The following is a 12,217-nucleotide window of genomic DNA, read 5'->3' on the forward strand; positions in this document are numbered from 1 at the left end:
CTACAGGATAACATCTGGATTATATGGCGATGTATCAGCTGACTGAAGACACTGCGGCTTATCAGCAAGACTGAAACAAGTCATAAAAAAGTATAAGAATGTCACATGTAATCTACCACCTTTATCCAGCTCTACACAGTGAGACATATCAGCTATACCATCAGGTGAAATGTTTAAGTGTCCATTTGTCTGATAAGCATCATATTCAGTTGCTGGAGATGCAAAATGGTGCAGGGGACAAGAGGAAGCTTGTGCTGCAGAAGTCACTAGGAAGTAGAATGAGGAAATGACATGTGCTCACACACATATGTTCACTTGGCTGTCCTTTTAGGGACATGCATTGACATTCAGACATTTGGACAGCCAAAACAAAGTCTTATCCATAACCAGTTAATGCCTGACCCTAACCTTGACATAACCACACCCAGAAATTAGGTTATGCTTCATTAGGAGCAGGTTTTGGCCTCAATAAGGACTACTGGTCCTGACAAGGTCAGCGTTTACGACAGAACACGTCCTAAAGAGGACACAAATACAAGAACACACACAGACACACACACTCCATCTCTCTTCCACCCTCAAACACACTCAGTTCTCGGCTCATATCCGGGTTGATAGCTCTCTGTCAGTCAGTCTCCAGCCACATGAATGAAGGAAGCGGGGACAGGGAAATCCCATGCCAGTCATTGTGAAACACACTCAACCGAGTTCATCTACATCTTTACTTCTAATGTGTTCAAATAGTGGGAAAGTGTTGGACGAGGTAGTGACATGATTATAGGAAAAGAAAGTGAATCATAGTGAGAGATAATCTCTTGAACAATTTCTTTAAATGATTTGCTCAGAATATATTAATAGAAATGGAATTCATTATTATTTATATTGATGTTTTGCACAATAAGCTGGTCTTTCTGTGTATTTGCATTCCCTTAAGGTCACTTAAGTTCTTCCATGTAGAAGAAGGGTGAGAATATTGGCATTTGGTTGATTACCCTTGCATTAAAGGAACTGTATGTAAGAAATATAATCATAAGTCATAAAATGACCATGATATGGCTTTAAATATTAGGAAACATGTTCAATTATAATACCATTTCACTGACATCAGTGGTAGAGCCAGTACATTAAATTAAAGCTTGATTTACTGCCTGTAAATATTGTTTTCAGTTTGTGTTTTAGCATGTTGCGCCACCCACCGCCAATTTACCAGTCACACAGCTAGTAGCACTTTTTAACACCGAGGTTGCCAGATTAGTTAGGAAGCCACAGCATCAAGCAGCTATATGGAGACAAGCAAGCAAATGCTAAAGGGCCCCACTACCACTCTCAAAAACATCTAGATCACACTCTACATTATAGATGTGGGGTTTTTTGGGGTACATTTAAATTAAGACAAAAAGTAAACTGAAATGAATTTGATGACAACGTGGCACATTTTCTCCACAGGTAAGCAGATGAGCTTGAGCCACAGTTATCTAGCTGTCTCTCTGTCTATTACATGTTGCTGTTGAATATAATCTGTCCATCAATCATCTCTCCTCTCATCATGTGATCATTCCTCACTGCTGTGACTCTGCTGCTGCTGCTCAGAGCAGACACACTTCCACTTTCAACGTCAGCCTGTTGCTAACACACAAATAAATGAAACAAATGGCGTGCATCCATGGAGTGGAATGGTCGGTATGTATTGTTTTGTGTTTCCATTAGGAATAGTACCAAAATAATTGGCCCCAACCCAATTTTTCGGTACCCTTCCCAGCAGAAAAAACCCTGCAGGATGCCGTTCCATGTTGTTGTTTATTGTCGTCGCAATGGTACAACGTCACACTACTTATCTCGCTGACATGACCATCGGGTACAGTGCACACTGTGTACAAGTACAAGTACTGTTCTCAGTCAAAAACACAAGCCAAAATGAGGGCCAAACACGCAGGCTGGATTTTGGAACTACGCGCAAAGAGCACATTGGGTGTGCGTGGACAGCGCATGTGCAAACTGAACTTCTGGCCCACCACTAGGTGGAGCATTAAGCCCCACTCACCAAGCAGAAAAAACATTTCAACAACAAAAAAAGTAGGATAGTCATCCAAGCCTAGACCTGGCAACCCATGAACCGGCTGACAACCCAACTCCCCTGCCCCATGGACCTTTCAGCTGTGAACCAGACGTCTACGAGGGAGCTGTAGCAATGTGTCCTATTCCCTGCGTTCGCGACGCGCCGTATATATGGCATGGAAAAGTAAAAATGGTTCTTTAAATGTCAATCAACTGAACAAATCAGTCAATTAAAGTTAACAGAACAGTCTTCAGTGCGACGATACAGATTTCTTCAATTCAAAGGAATTGCAGATGTCAAAATTGTAGGTATCTCTGATTGGGAGACACTCTACAACTGACTTAAAAACACTGGATACATGGAATGTCACAGTAAATATTTGAATAGCTCACTTTGACTTGGAAGTATTGAATTACAGATATGGGCTTTAACACTTGACTTCATCAAGTTATTTCAGTAACGCCCTCTGCATTCTTTCCAGGAGGTGACGCCCACCACAAAAGCTTCACACGCTGATGCGACTATAAAAAGAGAATACAGTCATGAGAATATTTTTATATGGATGATGACAAGGAGGGCAATAAATACCAGAGTGCAGCTCATCTGCTGAGCATTTATGGCCACAGAGATGGAGGAGGGAGGTGGGGGTGTCGACAGAGTGACACCAAGTCAAAGGAAACCTTTTCAGGTCAAGTCATTCAATAACTTTTGTGAAAAATACAAAAGGAAGAGGAAGGCCGGGTTACTATCTGTGCCTGACACCGCATACTTCCTACTATCTCTGCACAAACCGCCCATTACGCATGAGTGTGATCTGCGCGCGGCTCCCAAACTTCTGTGAACTTTTTTCACACAGTCCGGATCTGTTTTAGTGATAAGTCAACAAATGTATTTTCTCCAGAGTCACAAGCTGCTTCCTCATTCTGACTGTGGTGCAAGTTTTAATTCATAAAAAGACAAATGAAGGGGAGAAAACAAAGTGAAAGACTTACCCCCGCATCACTGGCACTCAGGCGCACAACGTGCACGTCTTGTCTTTCATTTCTTTCTTTTTTTAAATTCAGTCAAACATAGTTGAAGCGCGCATGTGCACCAGTTTGACCCGACACTGTCTCTTTCTTTCACTTTCAAACTTTTGCTGTACAGAGTCATCATGCTGAGAGCGCGCGGAGTGCGGTGCGCGCGCGCGTGCGGTTCCTCTCCCCCTCTCTCTTGTCTCTGTCACTCCTCACTAACTTTCTTCTCTTCGTCAGACTCGTCCTCTGCAGCTACACCATTCATACTGACGAGGCAGCGACACTTGCACAGAACATTTTTGTAGTTTGGTCACACCCACCATGCAGATGCAGCCCTGCCCTCCTCTGCGCTGCTGCTGCTGAGCCACGAAAGCCTCGGTATGAATGGACTTCTGTTTGTCATCATTGTGACTCTAGATCTCTCTCACACACACCCACTAATATACAGTGGGTAGTGGGTATTAATGTTTGAAGTTCACACTCTGCCTATTGGACTAAATGTGACAGTGCCAGTTATTATTTTGTGATCTGTGTTCATATGTAGATTTGCACAAAAATGTATTTTTGATGTCCATTGTATTATCTGACATACTGTATATACAGTATGTGAAACTTTAGTGACTGGTGATTTTTTTTTGTTTGTTTCTTTGTTTGTTTTATCCACAATCTGTCAGAAAATAAAACTAGATTGCCTCCAAAAAAAAGTTTGAGGTGCAGCTCTATGTGAGTCAAAATACACTAATAAAATAATCAATGAATTGATAGGAATTTAAAAAAAAAAGAAAATAAACAAAAGCTTGTCTGTTTATGCTTGATCATTTCCTCATAAAGAGGCTCACAGTGTTTCTATTCCAGGGGTCTCAAACTCACTCAAACGACCTGGGGGCCATTGAGTGTCTAGTTTGGTCAGTAGGGGGCCAGTCAAGTCAAAAAAAGTCAGACTTTTTGAGAAAAATACATCGAAATAAAACAAATTGTGATATTTCACATAATTTCAAAATAAAAGTGTTTGTTTTGATATGAAACGATAAATAGCTCACAATATAACCATATTTATGATGCAAAAATGAATCTATTAATAAAACAATGTTAATATTAAGTGGTGAGCCGCATGATATTGATCGGGGGGACCACATGTGGCCTGCGGGTCACGGGTTTGAGACCTCTGCTTTAGTTCATTAGTGATATTACGGAGACCTTAAATTACACACGATAACTATCAGTGGTGTTAGGTGTTGTCATGTTAATGGCGCCCTTACTCCCTGTATTACGGTAGACTGATCAACTGCACTGTTGTTTGATATAAGATTTACGGTACATACGGGACTTGACGTCTCTCACGTTGGATTTCTTCTTTGTTAAATAAACACGTCAAGAGGCTGAAGGTGCTCCGAGTGGATTCTGCTTATCCGCCATACGCAGTCGAAGACACTGCACTCCAGAAATATCCTTAACAAGTGGAAAAGTGAAAAAAAGAAATCAACCAGTATCTATAGTTATTACTTATTTCAATAAGGTATGTTTTACAAAAGCTCATCAAGTTTCATGGATCAATTTGTGCAAGAACTAATGACAAATGGAGGACACCTTCACTCAACCTTCTCTTTCCTTCCAGTTCAAAACATGAATAGCACGACCTGGCTGGTTCGTCCATTCGGACTGTTGAAGAAACTTGGGGACACAAGATGGTGGGCCTCTATAAAGCTAAGACAAACATATTTATAGGGAGTATATATATATATATATATATATATATATATATATATATATATATATATATATATATATACATATATATATATATATATATATATATATATATACATATATATATACGAAGGTTAGGGTTTCTCGTTCAAATGCTGCATTTATACTATTACTATATACTATAGCTCATTAGAAAATAGTCAAACTGAAATATTTCACACATTAGACACAGAAAAATTGACATGCTTTTGCAGCTGTAACTCAACTTTAAATGCCTACTCAGTTTTCAATCAGATATTTACTGTTTTTTCTGCTTGAGAACTCACCTGGATGGCTTTTGTATCCCGATACCTGGTCCTCAAGTTCTTCTTTCCACCTTGCAGTGCAAACAGTGTAAATAAGAACACATTGTACATGCAAATTCAAATGACTACACCAACAATACGCATGCAGACGATGAGCATCAGCCTTCTTTCGTCTTCCTTCCACACACCTCATTTATTATTAATAAATGTATTATTATGCAGATATATTAAAAGCTGACACACATGGAAACTGAGAACATTTTGTTTTTACAAAGACGCTCATAAGGAAGCAAAAGCGGTTGTGGCGAAGCCTGGGGGTCACTTCCCTGTAATTTGTTTCATTTACGTTTTACCGCTTTGCTCAAAAGGAAACTTGCTAATTCAGAACAGGAAAGGGGATCCTCGACTGTTGTGTGTTTGCATGAACCAGCCTCCGTTCAGTAATGGTTCCTGCTTGGATCTGTACAATATGAGGATCTTCTTGTGTAAACCATCTGCTCTGTATTTTACCAAACTGAAAAATGGGCCCATCATCTGTGAAAAGCTCAGTGAAGACTCTCCAAGTAAAGATTTACATAATTACTGTGAAGAAACCACTGCTCGTAGCACTGATCTGGTGAAGAGAAGTGGACGTTAAAAGAGAGGGAAGTACTGATGTTGTGTCATATTAGAGTTTCCTCCTGTGACAAATGCTTTGAAAAGTCAGCGCCTCCTCATTTTCTGTTCACCCGTCAATGGACTGAGCGTCACAGTGGGCGCCAGACAAAGACGAGAGACTACAAAGAGACACAAAATGACTACTAAATGCACAGAATGGCCACAAAGATACAAACCTCAGAAACGGAGACAAAACAACTACACAGAGAAGAAACATGACCAAAAGAAGAAGTGAAGATGACCGTGACTAAACAACTACAAACACATAAAATCGAACCACAAACAAACCAATGACGACATGTAACATGCCTGGGGACAAAAAACATGGGACTACAAAGAGACAAAAAGACGACCATGACACAAAGACAAAGACAAAAAATGACGACAGAGACACTGGATCCTACAGACATCATAACATCAAAATGGCCACAAAATGGCCCAAAACAGATGGAAACAAATGAATACTAACAGGTTGTATGATTTGAAATTGTCACATGTCTCCTTCAGTCTGGAGTCCTATGCAGGACATGAGAATGTCTTTGGTCAGGGACCTATTTTCTCTTAGTTTGTCAGTTTTGATTTCTTGGTGGTCAACGTCCAGACTGTGGTTGAATGAGGAAGCTCACATCAGATCAGTTATTCAGCTGCCCTTTGTTCAGTGGTATGAGTACGGGTTAAAACAAACTGGACATCGGTAATCTGGGTGTGAGCATACGGAGTTAAAGCGTGAGAAAAAGTCCACAGAGCTGGAGCTGGAGGGCGTGGTCACTGTGACACAGATGGCCTTATTGTGGAAACAAACACAAGAGAATTTACAAGAGTCAGTGCTCATTTTCCCACAGGCTCAAGAAACAGAGGCAGAAAGACAGACACACATACAAACCCTGCACTCAGTCAAGGCTGCCTGTTTCACAATACATGCACATCACAGTTGTCTGGGACAAAACACAACTCCCACGACGTTATTACACAATCGTACACTAAGTTTAAGCAATATAATCTGAGCGAGAGTAACGCACAACAAATCCCTCCACAGAAACGCTCCACATCACCAGATTATTGATTCACTATATTGTGATTACATAATTACCGGAGGGAGGCCTTGTGTGAATATCCAGGGACAGACCACAAAAGTGTACAACTGTTTGTACTTGAAGTGAAGATGGACAATTAGGCACAAGGAAACTGAGCTGTGTTGTGACAAACTGCACACTAGCACACCATATGACTGATGCTGATCATGTGAATGATTCTTCTGAATTATGAGTCATCATTTTCCCATTTTCTTTCTTACTATGTACGATGCATTGCATTACCAACATCTCATGGAAGCAATTACATGAACTTAAGGAAGGATGGAAGGACTCAGACTTTTAACTATATAGCTTCATATGCTGACAAACTATCACAAGTGTTTGCTCAGTGACATGTGTCTCAGTCTCAGTGCTCTAACAGTAAATCTAAGAGATACTTTTCAGAATCCCACAAGCAGTCCACCGACAGGTTAGACAGAAAGTTAGCAGAAAGTCAACCTGTCCAAAGAAATAAAAGCCCTTTAGCCAAGTCCAGGCTTCGCTCCCAACAGTGATTTTGGGCTGTTTGGGATTTAACCCATTTCATTGTGATCTGAGGTTGCTTCATGTGATCAGATCAATATTATATCTGCAAATTTACTGAATTTTGGGCCTATTCCAGGATGATAATGCCAGGGGTCAAACAATGAAAGGTGGGTTAGGGTTAGGCAGTGTACAAACATGTTTGTTTACATTTAATGTCCCATTGGTGGTTTGACTAAAGCAACAAAAGCAAAATGTAAAGTTAGAGAAATACTGTGTTTTTTTGTTTGTTTTCAAACGTACAGTAAGTAAACATGCCTGTAAATGTGTTGAAAAGTGTATTCAGCGCAAGGTCAATTCAGGATAAAATGAGGAGAGAATACATAAGACCTCACCTCAGTGTGAGACAGTTACTCTTTATTTCTGAACACCACCGTCACCTCTCAAGTGAGTCACATTAGTATCAAATGTGTGATTTGCAGTTTCACTTTCGTTCCACCGTCACTCGCTCTCTGACTCTTACTTGTGCTTTTCATTGCCAGGTATCACAACTGGGTTCATTGTGTTTTAGAGCAGGGTTTCTCAGTCCTGGTCCTGGGGACCAACACATCACAAGCCCTGCAGAAGCCTGATAACATTCATTTGAATCAGGTGTAGCAGTGGATCCCCAGGACCAGGATAGAGAAACCCTTTTTTAAAGGACACACACATTTTAAGGACATGTGTGCATGTCTTACCCACAGCTTGTAATAAAGCAAAATGGGCTTTGTCGAAACAGGTCTTTAGTTAGCAAGACAAATCCATGCTTCTTCTGATTTTGCAATTTCCCAGCATTCATCCTTTTGTGTTGGAAGCACATGTGGTCCTGCGGCAGCACAACAGCGGGGATTCAAGTATCTCACACATATAACTACAAAAAGGAACAGCTATCATCAGTGGAGACGCCAGGACTACTAAAACCACAAGATCATGTTTTGAAGACACCCGGAGGCTGCTCCAGTTCCTGTTAGCCCTGGACTCGGATGATTTCATGTGACAGTTCTCTGGGATGTTTGTGGACACACGGTGACTGAAGCAGCACGTGTTTACCAGGAAACCTCTTAATCAGCTGGACACACAGTCTAACATTACACAACTGGGTAAAGCACAAATGACACTGCAATACCATGTGGGTATGCTGGTATTATGACAAGTAAAAGGGAAAGGTTTATTAATATAAAATAAAACATTTAATGACACTAGCATGAAAGCAAAACTTCTTAATTTATATTTAAAGATAATTTAACTTAGCAATAAAGCTGCAATTAATTGTAGCCCAAATTTCTATGTGTATTTACACACCCAGCAGGCGTGAAGTCTCATTGGAATTCACCTTGAAATCAATATTGACACTGCTGGGGTAAATATTGGCACTTGATCGCAATATTCTAGCCAGTTGCATGCTGCAGTTGCTGCAAATAACAGAAACAATAGAGAACAGGAAAAACAATAGCAATAGCTAAGGAGAACTAAAAGATGCTAGAACGCTCAGAAAAAAATGCTTCATCTCTGCAAGTGACACCATCCATCCAGCCATCCATTTTCAACCACTTTATCCTCCACATGAGGGTCGTGGGTGCTGGGCCAATGTCAGCTGACATAGGGCAATAGGCGGGGTCACACCCTGGACAGTCCATCACAGGGCCACAGAGAGACAAACAACCATTCACTCTCACGCCTACAGTCAATTTTGAGTGTCCAATTCACCTAATCCCCATATTGCATGTTTTGGGCTGGGGGAGTTAACCAGAGAACCCGGAGAAAACCCATGCACACACAGGGAGAACATGCAAACTCCATGCAGAAAGGCTTTTGTCTTCTTGCTGCAAAGGCAAGAGCGCTAACCACTACACCAACCGTGTGGCGCATAAGTTACACCAGTCACTGTAAATCATTTCAACCATTGTTTGGAAAAGGAAAAATAAAGCTCAGCTCATCGTTAACGAACAATGCCCATGTACAAAGGTGAGGCATTGACAAAAATGCTTCTCATTCAGTTTGAATGGAGAGGCATGTTGCTTTCCTCTGCTCACATTGCCTGCGTCAGAAGTTGACAAAAAGATGCCAGTCAAATCATGTTAAGCAAATATTTCACCACTGGCATTAGCCAATCCAACCACTTTCATTTGTTAAGCTCAAGCAAGCACTACATAGCACACAAACAGGTTTTTAGGCCTGTGTTTTCTCTCAAAGACAGTGCACTGAAAAATAGCAGACATGAAGGACGTCACACCACCACCACTTTAGCAGCATAAGCTATGTAGTTAGTCATTAAAACACCACTCTGCTAACAGCTACCAACCCCTTCCAGCAACAGAGGTGGTTATTGGGAAAAGACACAACTGGCAGGTACAATGCAGGTTTTTATCCACCCCTGCACCAATCAGCAGTAACACTAAGTTGAGTGTGAGCAGTTCCGCACTCTGCTACTTCATGAGTGTTCCAGTGAGCAGCTATGTAAGATTAGGTAGATTATTATAAATTTGTGTGCAAAGACAAACAGTAGCACTAGTTAAACAGATAAGGTGTGTAAATGAGAAAAAAATGTCTAACTGGAATGTTAAATGGAAAAAAAGGACCTCCTCTGGCTGAATGTGAACTCCTCTGGCAAACCAGAGCAATGCGGAGACAACGTCCTTGATGAAGAGGAGTTCTGACAAAATCCTCCTCTTTCTGAAGCTCCATCCTCCCCCAGGACTGAGCCAACGACCTACGTTGTTGAGTTTACGCCAGTTTATTCTCAAAACGACAGTGTTAACGATGTAATGTGTTAAGTGTGGTTTCTTCACCTGGTGAATAAGTCAGTTAATGACAGACTTCAGTGGCAATAAATGAATCGAGCAAAACTTTGATCCAGTCTTTGACTCCAGCAATGGCTCATTTTCAATTCACAGATCGACACCTTCAACACTTGAATGACTCTATATTCTAATACAGGGATGAAAACAATGTATGAGCTACATTGTTATTTACATAGATTTAAAATTGCAATGTGGACTAACTGAAAACAAATGTTCCGCCTCAATCTCTGGTGCCCTAAATACTTCAGTCATCGTTATTTGTACAATGGTGTTGCTCAGTGTTCAATAACAATTACTGTTACTGAGATTAAATCAACATTCCGAAAAGCCAGTCTTACAGAGAAAAATAATTAGTGTTCAGATTGACGCAGCAGCCGTGTCAAGTATCCAACCAAATGACTCTGAGAGATCATAAAAGTCTGGAAAATATGTTAGAAAAACAGAAAAGAAACAAACCACAAATTTCCTCTCATGGTAATTTAAAGTCCAAACACACTGTGTGGGTCTGAGAGTTTCTTTTCATCCATAAAAAAGGACTGTATGTGTTATTGTCTGGTTGCTATTTTTGAGGCTTTTAAAGGTTCCAGTACTGAAAGAACTGTTCAGATTGGTTTGTTTAATACTCTGTTCAGTCGGAAGCACAGTGGTGTTTGAATGTGGGTGGACCAGAGCTCAACAGATGCTTCAAATGCTGCGTTTTGTCCGCCCTAACAGAGGAACTGCTCTTGGAATGAGGAAAGGTAGACTTCAAACAGATAGAAAGGACATTTGCTGTTCCATTATTATAACTGTTTTGTGCCAATGAGCAACTATCAATAGCAAATGCCATCATCAAGAGCTGCACTGACTTGCAGTAATAAGCAGCTGAAATTCTTACTTACTTGACCCCTTTGAGCGAAGTAGTTTTTTATGAAAACTTACTTGCACACTAAGTGTCTAAATGAAGACAAACACATTTTAGAATCTAGACTTTGGTGTGAGTGTGAGGAGCTGCTCTGTGTGTTATGGCTCTGTAAAGCGGGTGTGGGCCACTTGTTTGTTTGAATGTTTTTCATTTTCTCAGGAATGTTCCCAAGGCTGTTGTTTAAAAATGATCCAAGCCCAACGAACACACACACATCCTCCCACACACCATCTTCCTGACATTAGGGTTTCTACATTCATTTGAGCACCACAATCCAAGATCTTCACTGGATTCAAAGTCTGACACTAGGATACACATAATGGGGCATTCTGAACATCAGTAATACTAAAAACTGCTGCATTCCCTTTGAACAAACTGGTCTGAGGTGAGCAGTCTTGTTCTAACACAATTAAAAGCTAGTTAAAGCTAGGGCAGACAATATGTTCTTGGCATTACTGATCAGTGATTAGTTAATAACCTATCATGTGTTGTGTGATCTGAGAGAGAAGTACATTTTGGCATCTCCTCTAGACTCTTTCCAGCCTTGGGGATGTCTGGCCTATGAAAGAGGGAGTTTCTCCCACCCACAAGGCCGTTTCTCTATGCAGCTGCGCGTACATGTCCACTTGGTGAAAAATATCACTCATCCAGCTGCAAAGTATAGTGAAAAACAACCTAAAAAGGTATGTAAGAGAATTGGGCAATAATTAATGTGTCACTGTCAGCAGAGTGTTTCAGAGATGGAGCGATTGCGCACAAAGTGTTTCATGTTGTGGCGATGAGAGTCATAAATCAAGTATTTTTCAAGCTTTCCTGCCGACTGCAGCTTTACAGCATCACAGTGTAGATTTCTCCTGGACGTACTGTCTCTATAACAAATGTGCCTATTACTTTCAAACTCTCAGGGTCTGATTCTAGCAGTTTAAGTCTCTGACTATCACTTGGTTACACTTGGTTCCTTTGCAAAAACAAAGGTCCAGTTGCAGAGTGGGAAGAAAGAGACTTGATTTTACAGAAAGTTGGATAATGTTGCTTGACCATCATCACACATACTGGGTAAACAATGACAGGGGATTAAACCCCAACACTGACCTCATTACACAGTATATCAGAAGAAAACGATGACAAATGTTGACAAAACAAATATGGGCTGTTGAATGTTTGACTCAATTAATG

General features: G+C 40.7%; 1 long non-coding RNA gene across 2 annotated transcripts in view; it reads right to left on the minus strand.

Moving 5' to 3' along the window:
* The window catches only part of LOC122781878, a 60,823-nt gene extending 57,354 nt beyond the window's left edge, over positions 1 to 3,469 (minus strand). The window contains exon 1 of one of the 2 annotated variants that reach the window (XR_006361868.1): positions 3,049 to 3,469. This is a non-coding gene — a long non-coding RNA (uncharacterized LOC122781878). The remainder of the gene's footprint in view (positions 1 to 3,048) is intronic. The other variant, XR_006361867.1, reaches the window with a different exon arrangement.
* Positions 3,470 to 12,217: the final 8,748 nt, after the last annotated feature.

Source organism: Solea senegalensis, linkage group LG15 (assembly GCF_019176455.1).
Source record: "Solea senegalensis isolate Sse05_10M linkage group LG15, IFAPA_SoseM_1, whole genome shotgun sequence".
Classification (NCBI taxonomy): Eukaryota; Metazoa; Chordata; class Actinopteri; order Pleuronectiformes; family Soleidae; genus Solea; species Solea senegalensis.